The sequence below is a fragment of the Portunus trituberculatus genome, chromosome 47 (genome assembly GCF_017591435.1).
Source record: "Portunus trituberculatus isolate SZX2019 chromosome 47, ASM1759143v1, whole genome shotgun sequence".
Taxonomy (NCBI): Eukaryota; Metazoa; Arthropoda; class Malacostraca; order Decapoda; family Portunidae; genus Portunus; species Portunus trituberculatus.
Genome location: NC_059301.1, coordinates 28856519 through 28866111, shown reverse-complemented (window position 1 = coordinate 28866111; position 9593 = coordinate 28856519).

Sequence of the window (9593 nt, the reverse complement as noted above, 5' to 3'; positions counted from 1 at the left end):
CACACACACACACACACACACACACACACACACACACACACACACACACACACACAGGTTTCTTCATGATTTCTGGTCCCCATGTTCCACTTCCCTATAGCTTTTTCTTCTATATCGTCCAGCTTTCCATACTCCCTCTCCTCCTCTTCATTCCCCTGCACCTCTCTAGGCACCATAAACATTTCCTTTTGTACCATTCCTTTCTCTTTACTCCTTTCCTCCAACCGTCACTCCTCTTCTTCTGAGACCTAGATACTGTCCAAACGTGTTATGGACTAACTATTCTCTAAGAAAAATTTAGATTCACCCATCAAAAAATATGATTTCCTCTACGTAAGTTGCATCAGTATAGGAAAACCTCCTTAACATCTTACCACTACCTTTGACTGTTTCAAGAGAGGTTTCAAGACTTCCAATTCTTAATTTTTTTTTAATGCAATACTCCTCAGGGACTGTCGCCTTTAGCTGGTCTTTTTTCCAAGATAGGATCCCTTTTACATGGAAAAAGTTAATATCACTATCGCATCTAGTAATACCACAACCATAAGCTTACCATTATGTCTCTAAAAGTTTTACCAAGTTTCCTTGGCATCCTTTATTTTCACAGACATCCACAACACTTTTCAGTCGCTCTTTGCTCTGTGACAGGAATGTCTTATCAAGGTTGTCTTCTCCCAACCTCATCTTCACACTCAGTGATGTCCCGACAGCTTCAGTCACCACGCTCTGCATTCACTCCCCCTTCCATTTCCTTCGTCATCACTTCACCCTTTCCACCAGGATTTCCTCTCTCTCTCTCTCTCTCTCTCTCTCTCTCTCTCTCTCTCTCTCTCTCTCTCTCTCTCTCTCTCTCTCTAGTTTATATATTTGCATCCATCTTTTGCATAATAACTGTATGTAATGCTCACACTACCTCCTAATAAACATTATCTGTCTATCTATCTATGTATCGATCTATTTGTACATCTATTCATCTGTTCGTGTACCTTCGTATCTATCACTCTATCTATCTATCTATCTATCTATCAATATTTCCCATCTAAAAGCTGCCCAAGTGCTGACTCACGCATCCTCGTATTGAGGTGGGCGCGTCACATCCACACCAGTCGATCTCCACCGGCTTAACCATTACAGTCATTGGGTTCAATTTATGTCTCGTTAGTCTCCACTTAACGTCGCACTGAGTTCCTATCTTGGCTGGTTGGGTCCTGAGGTAAAGGATCGGAGGCGGCGGTGGCGGTGGGGGCGTGGTGATGGCCAGCTCGGTGAGAGAAACCTTACCATTGGGCAGCTGGATTCGAGCAATACTTGGCTTCTCTTTCCATAACTTGCAATGGTGACGGTTATGCTCCTTATCCGTGCAGATCTGCGGATTCCTTTTGCTACTTTACGTTATAATTTCTTCTTCTTCTTATCAGTATCGTTTTCTGTGTCGCAGTTTCCCTTGTATATGTATTAATTTCTGTATGTGAATTGCATAATCTTATATTTGATTTCGCTTTCCATAAACTGCCACGATGACTTTTATGCGCCTTGTCCATGTAATTTTGTGGGCTCCCTCTGCCATTAAACTTACGTTATGATTTCTATTTCTTTGTTCTTGTCGTTTTCTGGGTCACATTTTCCATTGTATGCATGTTAATTTCTGTCTTTGAATCATATGGTTTTACACGAAGAGCTTTTATTGATGATGGTGTTGAAGATGTCATGGTTTCCACTTAGAATAAAGGAAAGACAACCTCAACAAACGGGTATATGAGCGGAATGGGCACGTGTAGGATTGTTTGGTGACAAACAAGCCTTAAACTGGGGACTAAGTTGATTCGGAAAAATACAAAGGAAAGATTCAAATTATATTCGTAAGAAAATGCTGAGGAAAGAATTGTCAAGGGCGAAAGCAGGAAGTCAGAGGGGAGATGCATGGGTATCTCAGAAGAGGATATGGAAGAAAGTAGGAGTGTCAGAAAGAACGGCAGATGATAGAGAAAGGAAGAGGAAAGTGCTCCAATGTGGTGACATCTAACAGAAAGAAGCTTAAAGAGAAGAAAAATCATGTTTTTTTTAGATTTCTTTAGCAGCAGGTTCATGCATGACTGCGAGAAACTTATTAGGATGCAGACTGAAGGTTGCCTGATTACGCTGCACATAATTTTAAACTGCGTCAAGCAAATGTGTGTGATGGAAGGAGACGAATATGTTATTTTATGCTCAATCACAATATTTACTTTCTATTTAACTGCTTTCGACTTTGCTGGAATACTTATATCTATCAAGGAAAGGCAAACAGTGATAGGATCATTCAGGTGTGAAAAAGATTAATTTAAAGTTGAGTTTGGTAAACGTTAGCGCTTATCCTGCCTAACATTTGTATTAACTCTCTCACGGTATGTAGGAAGAAGGAATACATCAGGCAATGATAAAAAGTATTGCTGCAATACGAATTGAGAAATAATACATGCCAATCAAGTTTTTCAAATCAGTAATTTACGAAAATATGGATGTATTCATAATGGTTTCATAGCTTGAAATTATTTCTGATAGTATACAAGTATACTCCTACGAAGGATATTGATGATTTTAAACCTTCAGTCATATCCCCTTTAGCACTTCGTTCATGAAGAGAGAATATATTTAACTGTGTTAAGCGATAAACTATGCAAACGTCCAGGATTACATTCATTAATCGTCTTTTTTTATTTTCTCATCGTGTTTCAAGCTTTTTTAAAGTATATGAGCAGAACTTTACTTCGTAATCCTCATGTTACCTTCGGGTGTTGCCCTCCAGGTGTTAGTTTCCAGGTGTGGCCTCACAACTGCCGACAATATACATGACGTAAATACTGTACCTACTTATTTTGCTTTGAAAAATAGAAAATGTCATCATGAATTATTTTTATGAACTCGGTATTCAGTGAAAGGAAACGAATTTCACAAAAAAAAGAGTGAGTGAAAGTTACAAAGAAATATAAAGCCTTCAGTTATTTAATTTACGTGAGTAAGCGATAAGCCTTCATAGTGTACTTTGTTGTGACGCACTTATATTTCTTTGTACCGATCTAGTAACGGAGCAACAGTAAGAGGGTATTTCTCTCCACTCTGTGTGCGCTTTGCGAGTTTCCTTCACACCAGAAAATAAATAAATGAACTAACATAGTGGGAGGCGGACTGAATTCGCAGAGAGTTTTTGAATACTACGGTGTGACCTTAGAGCTGTAAAGTGTGCAGAGAGAGAGAGAGAGAGAGAGAGAGAGAGAGAGAGAGAGAGAGATGCGAATGGACAGGCAGATGAAAAGAGGTGTTCAAGGACAAACAGACAAACGAATAGATCATAAAAAAGGGAAAAAATAGTAACCTTAGTAATGGATATAAATTACACAGTTTAACAAATATCTCTCGCTTGCACCTACAACTAGGACACTATAATTGCAGTACAAGATCGCGGCAATATAAGAGAAGTGACCCCCAAAAAAAAAAACATAACTACATTAAGCAAAACAAAATTAGGATTCAGAGCAAGGCAAACAGATCCAGTGTATTATGTAGTTGTTTAATATCTCATAAGAAGTGTTCTTTGACGATGCCCATGATGGCACCAGCTGCTCTCTGAATCATAATAGACAATCAAGCCTGACTTCAAACAAAATGAATAATCACCGGCAACTTTAATAATCACGGAGGCAGAACACATAACTTGTACCGCTCTTTGATCTTCATGAGCATTACTATATGATAAAAACCCACCGCTTATCGGTACAAAGAAACGGCTTAATCGCACACACACACACACACACACACACACACACACACACACACACACACACACACACATACAGAGAGAGAGAGAGAGAGAGAGAGAGAGAGAGAGAGAGAGAGAGAGAGAGAGAGAGAGAGAGAGAGAGAGAGAGAGAGAGAGAGACAGACAGACAGACAGACAGACAGACAGACAGAAAGAGAGAAGGATGAATGACAAAGAGAGTAGAACCTGACTTATGAATGCAAATGAAAATGAGAACTGCTAAACTACCGACTATGAATTCTCTCTCTCTCTCTCTCTCTCTCTCTCTCTCTCTCTCTCTCTCTCTCTCTCTCTCTCTCTGTCGATATCATTCTCATCATCATCCTTTTTCCTGTTATTATTATTATTATTTTTATTATTATTATTATTATTATTATTATTATTATTATTATTATTATTATTATTATTATTATTATATATTATTATTATTATTATTATTATTATTATTATTATTATTATTATTATTATTATTATTATTATTATTATTATTATTATTATTATTATTATTATTATTATTATTATTATTATTATTATTATTATTATTATTATTATTATTATTATTTATTATTATTATTATTATTATTATTATTATTATTATTATAGTTATTATTATTATTATTATTATTATTATTATTATCATTATCATTATTATTATTATTATTATTATTATTATTATTATTACTATTATCATTGTTATCATCATTTTTATTATCATTACCATTTTTATTATCATTATTATTATTGTTATTGTTATTACTATTTTATGATGTACTCTCTCGCTCCGGCCATCATGACTTCCTGGAAAATCTCTCGGGCCGCTGATCTTCGCGCCATAATTGAAGATCTAGAGCCGGCAATTCCACTCCTCCTTCCCTTCATCTCTTATACCGCAAGCCACGGTTTTCTGCACCGTTTTTCCTTTATATCTTTTTCCGTTCCCACTTCCCTCTCTCTCTCTCTCTCTCTCTCTCTCTCTCTCTCTCTCTCTCTCTCTCTCTCTCTCTCTCTCTCTCTCTCTGGCACACATGCATATCTTTTTCACCTCCGACACCTTTTATTACACGCAGAGAATCGCTAAAGGAAGAGTAGGGGCGGCGTGAAAATAAATATTTACAAACTTAAATTGGATTACGCAGCGTTATTAAGTTTATAGCCGCGTTTAGACGAAAGTTTGTAAGAACGGTGCTCTTACACTTTTGCTCGAGGGTGATGAAAGGAGTTACAGTACACACACACACACACACACACACACACACACACACACACACACACACACACACACACACACACACACACACACACACACACACACACACAGACAGAGAGAGAGAGAGAGAGAGAGAGAGAGAGAGAGAGAGAGAGAGAGAGAGAGAGAGAGAGAGAGAGAAAGAAAGAGATGAAAATATCTTCTGAATTTTCCTCTGCTTTTACTCTCCTGCAGTTCTCACTTTGAAATTGAATAAAAGAGTTTATCATGGACATTTCTTTTTAAGGATGCTTCTCCTTTCTTTGTGTTACTTTGAGAGAGATGAATATATTTTCTAAGTTATCCTTCCTTTGTGTTGATTTGTGGTATTCCATGTAGTGTGATATATTATAAAACTTAACTGGTTATCCAGTTCCCCTATCAAAGACTAATAGATCCCTTCCCCCATTCTATTTCAGGTCACTCACTCCCGCGTGGAAAGTTGTAATGCCCTCATGATGAAGTTTGCCGCTTCGAGCCAACATAACCAGATAAGCGACACTGGCCTGGCAAGCTTGGAGATACTTTGATTCCATAACAGATCAACAGTTTCTTGTCCCTCATGTAAGTTATGTTGGACGTACATTGTGTCTCACCCTTGGTATAAAGGCCATCACTGGATAATGCTTCCTTGTTCATTCTTCTCCTCAGAGCTATAACACACGTCTGTCATATTGCAGTTATGGAACGTAGTCACGCTGAAATTAATTCAGTACCTGATTTTTTTCTCTGTTCAAGTAGATTTCTTTGTGACTGTTCTGATATTTTTGTTTCCGAAAGTTTTGTTTTAAAAGAAATCTGCGCACAATACTTTGAAGTGTTTTTGTAACATGTGCTGATTGCAGGCTGTGGTTAGAATGTTGGGAGTGTGTGTGTTTCACTGTTTGTTTGATCTGCTGCAGTCTCTGACGAGACAGCCAGACGTTACCCTACGGAGCGAGCTCAGAGCTCATTATTTCCGATCTTCGGATAGGCCTGAGACCAGGCACACACCACACACCGGGACAACAAGGTCACAACTCCTCGATTTACATCCCGCACCTACTCACTGCTAGATGAACAGGGGCTACACGTGAAAGAAGACACACCCAAATATCTCCACCCGGCCGGGGAATCGAACTCCGGTCATCTAGCTTGTGAAGCCAGCGCTCTAACCACTGAGCTACCGTGTGTGTGTGTGTGTGTGTGTGTGTGTGTGTGTGTGTGTGTGTGTGTGTGCTAAGACCACATTGGTGAGTTTCAATGTAAAGTTACAACACCGGTAAGAAAGTGACTGTCGAGAAAGTGAGGTGAAACTTGGCGCTGCGAGTCCGAGGGAGCGCGACGTGTGGGAGAGTGTTCAACACTGGTGTCGTGAGAGTCGCGGCGCCTCACCACCACCACAGCCCAACCTACACCGCACACCGTCGCCCGAAGACTGGCGACCGGATTCAGCTCGCAGGTCCTCTCTGCCGCCTCGCCCGCCGCACCGCTCAGACACACCACGCGTGCTCGGCCCAGCGGCGTTAATTCTTTGTGTTAAGATGGAAAAAAAAGAAAGTCCTTCGGCAGTTAAGATGACAAGGATATCCATATCGAGAGAAAGGAAGATTAACGACAGACAGGAAACAAAAAGGAAGTGAAGAGGCGATCTTCAAGCGAAGTGCATAGATGATAGATTTGGACGAAATGAGTCCGACCTTTGTCTTCCAGCGTAAGATCAAAGATCGATGCTGATGTTGAATAACTGAATTAAGCTAGTTAGCAGCAACATCTACTTTGTTAGATTATTCGTTTATTTACATCATGTAAAGGCTATACGGCTTCTCAAGGTGATGATGAAGAGAATATGTAGTTCCACATTTGCTCGATGTATGATAATGTTGGTAAAGTACAGATATACAATGAAGTAGATATATAGGTAGACAGATAGATAGATAAATAGATGGATAGAAAAGTGCCTGGTAACAAAAGTATATTCTATATTATGTATTAGATGAGACAAAGTAAGGGAATGTAAGTAAGAAGGAAGGAAGAGGGAAGCTGTGTTCAGGGTTTAGTAAAACAGAACATGCAGAACACAATTATTTTCACTACGCATAAAATCGTTATACATTTTTGATAAGTTATACTCTTTCAAAATTCATATATGAGTTATAAGAATGTCCACTAAAAACATTGAGAATTTCACCACTAGCAGTAATGCTGACGTTGTGTGTGAAAACTAAGCTGAATGCTTCACTGAGGCGCTAATGGCATTGCCCACTGATTGCTTGGTTATTGTGATAGATGTATTGCTGAGGATTCATGAAAAGCATGTGTGTGTGTGTGTGTGTGTGTGTGTGTGTGTGTGTGTGTACCGGCGGGGTAAGTCGTCCTCACATCCTGCTTTCTACAAAATGGGGATTTGGTTTGAAGAGGTCACATTTTTGTAGCTTCGCAGTTCATTTGATGTCGAGAATACAGGATGCACTCACCTCCGAGTCTAGTGCTGACCTCCGCCCAGGATGACGTTCGGCCTTCACTTATTTAGCTTGGAGCGAGACACGTCCACACACACTTATCCCACAGTTTAAGAGAAAATGGGGAAAAAGTGACAAGGTGCGACATCATGCGTTTCTCCGTGGGGACCGATACACGTAGGGAAGTCATAGCTTTCTCTTCCCAATTATGTGAACGTGAATTTTAAATGATATAGATATAATCATAAATAGAAAGCCTTAAAGATCCTAGTATAATGCATATACACTCATGTCGTAACACTGTGTGACAAAGGTGAAACTAGAAAAATAAAAACAAAAAAACCTGAGAAAAGAAAGAAAACTAAATAACGGTAAAGCTATGGTATGCAACATTTCGGTCACGACACTCTTTATCTTCAATGGACTCACTCCACCGCGCCTGTGTGTGTGTCTGGGTAAAAGTTTCACCTCACCATGACGCCACACCTTGTCTCACTATTACATTGTATTTTCTATTCCCATGATCTGTACCACGGGGAATATTTACGCATGGACACTAAACTCTTTTTTTTTTTTCGTTATAGCAAAGGGAAATTTGATTGAAGAAAGGAAAATCCTACTTTTTAATACACAAATGCATGAACTACGTACATCGTTCTGCCCTCTTACACGTTTTTTTTTTTTTCGTTAGTTTATTAGGAAAGCAGGACAAAAGCGACAAAACTCAATTAGAAAAAAGAGATTGCACAACATGACACTCCATAAAAGAGCCAGAGGCAGTTGGAGAAAATAACTCTCACTAGTTTTTAAGGTGCCTTGATACTCCTCCCTTGAAACAGTTGAAGTCGAAGACAGGAGAAAAATTCTGAAGTAGGAAAAAAATTACTAATTTGCAGGGAAAAAAAAAATAACAGTATTAAATATGTTTTTGCATCGGTAAGGTGGAAAGGCGAGAGTACGTAGAAAGTTTGATGCAACGAGGCTTGTAAGTAAAGCGGATAATATCCTTTGTTTGACAAGATCAAAACTCCTCATCCATCAAAGCGTCTTGAAAAGGAAAGAAAGATATGAGGGAAGCTTAGAGTAAATGTCATTTCAAAGAAAACTGCATGGCACTCCGCCTCGTCCAACACGCACCAAGGAAACCTTAAACTCTTCGGTAACAAACCGTCAGTTTAGTTTTATTAAGGACATCAATAGAAGATCATATTACACCTACGATTGTGTGTTTCGTAGTGAAAGCGTTAAGAATATTTAATTTGTCATACAGTACAATGCTATTTTGATTACTCTTTTCTAACCATAAATGATTGCTTGGCGTTCAGGTATTGTCAGTAGATTATAGCAGCAAAAATTAAAAGAAATGGTGTCATATGAGAGATCTTTATATTTTAAACATTTCGATAGAACTAGGGTTTTTTTTCATAAAGAAGATTTAGTTCAAAGGTAAGTAAAATAAAGTTCCACTTTATCCGGCGTTTTCTCACCACAGTAATTCACGCCCTTCAATAGTCTGTAGGTTGTGAATGGGTCACATTTGTCCCTCTATGAGGATTATGAGAGAAATGCTTCTTAGGCAGTGTCTGGCAGAAATGCACTTTGCTCATCCTTAATTATTGTTTTCATTCCTTCGCTGCCTGTGTAAGAGTTTCTAACCAAGGGCAACAAACTGATAAGGAAAAGATCCCAGTCCCTAAAGAAAGTTCAAAATAAAGTAAAAAAAATATATATACTTTGCCAATTGTCTTGAAACTTCACCAGCAACACCAAAACATGTATTCCTTGTAATGCATTTTACTGTTTACTCTTTCTCTCTCTTCTATTTGTTCCGGTTTCCTTCTTTCATCAGCATAATGCACAACCCTCAGGACGGGCACGGAGTCAGTCTCTGCCCCTTGTAGTTGTTGAAGGTTCCAATGCCCTAAGCGATTTGTGTGAATTGTGGAAAATAGAATGGAACTGTGTGTGTGTGTGTGTGTGTGTGTGTGTGTGTGTGTGTGTGTGTGTGTTTGTTTGTTTGTTTGTTTGTGTGTGTGTGTTATTTGTTTGTTTGTGTGTGTGTGTTGTTTGTTTGTTTCTTTCTTTCTTTGTGTGTGTGTGTGTGTGTGTG